Source organism: Anabrus simplex, chromosome 6 (genome assembly GCF_040414725.1).
Source record: "Anabrus simplex isolate iqAnaSimp1 chromosome 6, ASM4041472v1, whole genome shotgun sequence".
NCBI lineage: Eukaryota > Metazoa > Arthropoda > Insecta > Orthoptera > Tettigoniidae > Anabrus > Anabrus simplex.
In genome coordinates this window covers 314,734,998-314,738,162 of record NC_090270.1, presented here as the reverse complement: position 1 = coordinate 314,738,162, position 3,165 = coordinate 314,734,998, and the positions used below count along the sequence as shown (strand labels likewise).

Sequence of the window (3,165 nt, the reverse complement as noted above, 5' to 3'; positions counted from 1 at the left end):
AGGGAGAAAGAATACAATATTTGGAAATGTGGTGTTACAGAAGAATGCTAAAGGTGAGATGTGTAGCTCGAATCACGGAAGATGAATAGATAGTTAATCGAAATGGTGGGAGGAAACCAACTTGGCAATATTTGACGAGAAGGAGAGATAGAATATTGAGACATACCTTAAGACAACCAGGACGTTTTCAGTTGGTTTTTGAGGGAAGTGGAGGCAAAGTTAATCAGCTAATCACGCTAACCACTACACCACAGAGGCGGACTTCTTTGGTTTCATCATCATCATCATCATCTGTTTACCCTCCATGTTCGGCTTTTCCCTCAGAAACAGCGAGGGATCCCACCTCTACCGCTTCAAGGGCAGTGTCCTGGAGCTTCAGACTCTTGGTCGGGGATACAACTGGGGAGAATGACCAGTACCTCGCCCAGGCGTCCTCACCTGCTATGCTGAACAGGGGCCTTGTGGAGGGATGGGAAGATTGGAAGGGATAGGCAAGGAAGAGGGAAGGAAGCGGCAGTGGCCTTATGTTAGGTACCATCCCGGCATTCGCCTGGAGGAGAAGTGGGAAACCACGGAAAACCACTTCCAGGATGGCTGAGGTGGGAATCGAACCCACCTCTACTCAGTTGACCTCCCGAGGCTGAGTGGACCCCGTTCCAGTTCTCATACCACTTTTCAAATTTCGTGGCAGAGCCGGGAATCGAACCCGGGCCTCTGGGGGTGGCAGCTAACCACTACACCACAGAGGCGGACTTCTTTGGTTTCATTCCTTTTAAATGTGTGTTTAATCCTGTACTTTCCTTCGACAGCTATTCATCTAATCCTCTGTTTGTTGATTCATTGTGTTAATACAGAGCATTATGATACATTAGAATTACTTTCTTTATTAATCAGCTTACCCTCCGGGGTTGGTTTCTCCCACCGACTCAGTGAGGGATCCCACTTCTACCGTCTTAAGGGTAGTGTCCTTGAGCGTGACACCTTGGCTCTGGGATACAACTGGGGATGAGGACCAGTACCTCGCCCGGGCGGCCTCACCTGCTATGCTGAACAGGGGCCTCGAGAGGAGATGAGAAGATCGGAAGGAATAGACAAGGAAGAGGGAAGGAAGCGGCCGTGGCCTTAAGTTAGGTAACACCTCGGCATTTGCCTGAAGCAGAAACGGGACAGGTGGGGGGACCTCTACTCAGTTGACCTCCCGATGCTGAATGGACACGTTCCAGCCTTCATACCGCTTTTCAAATTCCGTGGAGAGCCGGGAATCGAACCCGGGACTCTGGGGGTGGCAGCTAATCACACTAACCACTACACCACAGAGACGGACCAATATGTATTCTTAAAGTAAATAATCGGGAAAGCGACAGCTGAATGAACTGGTCATTGGTGTGAATGTCGCAGGCAGAACCAACACTAAACAAGCTTGTTTCTTTGGTTTCATCATCATCATCATCATCATCATCTGTTTACCCTCCAGGTTCGGTTTTTCCCTCGGACTTAGCGAGGGATCCCACCTCTACCGCCTCAAGGGCAGTGTCCTGGAGCTTCAGACTCTTGGTCGGGGATACAACTGGGGAGTATGACTAGTACCTCGCCCAGGCGGCCTCACCTGCTATGCTGAACAGGGGCCTTGTGGAAGGATGGGAAGATTGGAAGGGATAGGCAAGGAAAAGGGAAGGAAGCGGCCGTGGCCTTAAGTTAGGTACCATCCCGGCATTCGCCTGGAGGAGAAGTGGGGAAACCACGGAAAACCACTTCCAGGATGGCTGAGGTGAGAATCGAACTCACCTCTACTCAGTTGACCTCCTGAGGCTGAGTGGACCCCGTTTCAGCCCTCGTACCAATTTTCAAATTTCGTGGCAGAGCCGGGAATCGAACCCGGGCCTCCGGGGGTGGCAGCTAACCACTACACCACAGAGGCGGACTTCTTTGGTTTCATTCATTTTAAATGTGTGTTTAATCCTGTACTTTCCTTCGACAGCTATTCATCTAAACTGGAACAAACGTACAAGGCCTTTAAGGTAGGGTGGCCGAGCGGTCTAAGGCGCTGGTTTTAGGCACCAGTCTGAAGGGCGTGGGTTCGAATCCCACCGCTGCCAAAGTTTTTACTACACAGAAATCAATTGTGAATTTAACTTTCGTATTATACAGTATATTACTTCCTCGTTGTGACAAATACTTTGGTGTCCATACACTTCTACGTCATCCGCCTTTGTGGTGTAGTGGTTAGCGTAATTATCTGTCACTCCCGGAGGCCAGGGTTCGATTCCAGGCTCTGCCACGAAATTTGAGAAGTGGTACGAGGGCTGGAACGGGGTCCACTCAGGCTCGGGAGGTCAACTAAGAAGATGGAGTTCAATTCCCTCCTCATCCAACCTCGAAGTGGTTTTCCGTGGTTCCCACTTCTCATCCAGGCAAATGCCGGGATGGTACCTAACTTAGGGCCACGGCCGCTTCCTTTCCTCTTCCTTGTCTATCCATCCCAATCTTCCCATCCCCCAACAAGGACCCTGTTCAGCATAGCAGGTGAGCCCGCCTGGGCGAGGTACTGCTTCTCCTGTCCAGTTGTATCCCCTGACCCAAAGCCTCACGTTCCAGGACACTGGCCTTGAGGCGGTAGAGGTGGGATCCCTCGCTGAGTCCGAGAGATAAACAACCCAGGAGGGTACACCGATTAAGAAAGAAAGAAAGAACGAAAGAAAGAAAGAAAGAAAGAATCGGGAAAGCGACAGCTGGATGAAGTGATCGTTGGAGCTTACTTGTTTCTTTAGTTTTATTCCTTTTAAATGTGTGTTTAATCCTGCATTTCCTTTGACAGCTCTTTATCTAAACTGGAGCAAGCTTTACTTAAGTCCGAAAGGGCGTGGGTTCGAATCCCACCGCTGCCAACTTTTTTATTATACAGAAATCAAATTTGAAGTTGAGAAGAATGTTATTTGCTTTACGTCCCACTAATTTATTGATTTCTTTCTTAATCTGCTTACCCTCCAGGGTCGGTTTTTGCCTCGGACTCAGCGAGGGGTCCCACCTCTACCGCCTCAAGGGCAGTGTCCTGGAGGGTTAGTCATTGGATCGGGGATACAACTGGGGAGGATTACCAGTACCTACCCCAGGCGGCCTCACCTGCTATGCTCTACAGGGGCCTTGCGGGGGGATGCGAAGATAGGA

The 3,165-nt window shown here is 50.0% G+C and overlaps 1 non-coding gene across 1 annotated transcript; it reads left to right on the top strand.

The window, feature by feature from the left end:
* The first annotated feature begins 2,017 nt into the window (after window positions 1-2,017).
* On the top strand, window positions 2,018-2,096 carry TRNAL-UAG (transfer RNA leucine (anticodon UAG)). Its single transcript has one exon. It is a non-coding gene; the product is annotated as a tRNA-Leu (tRNA).
* The last annotated feature ends 1,069 nt before the right edge of the window (window positions 2,097-3,165 follow it).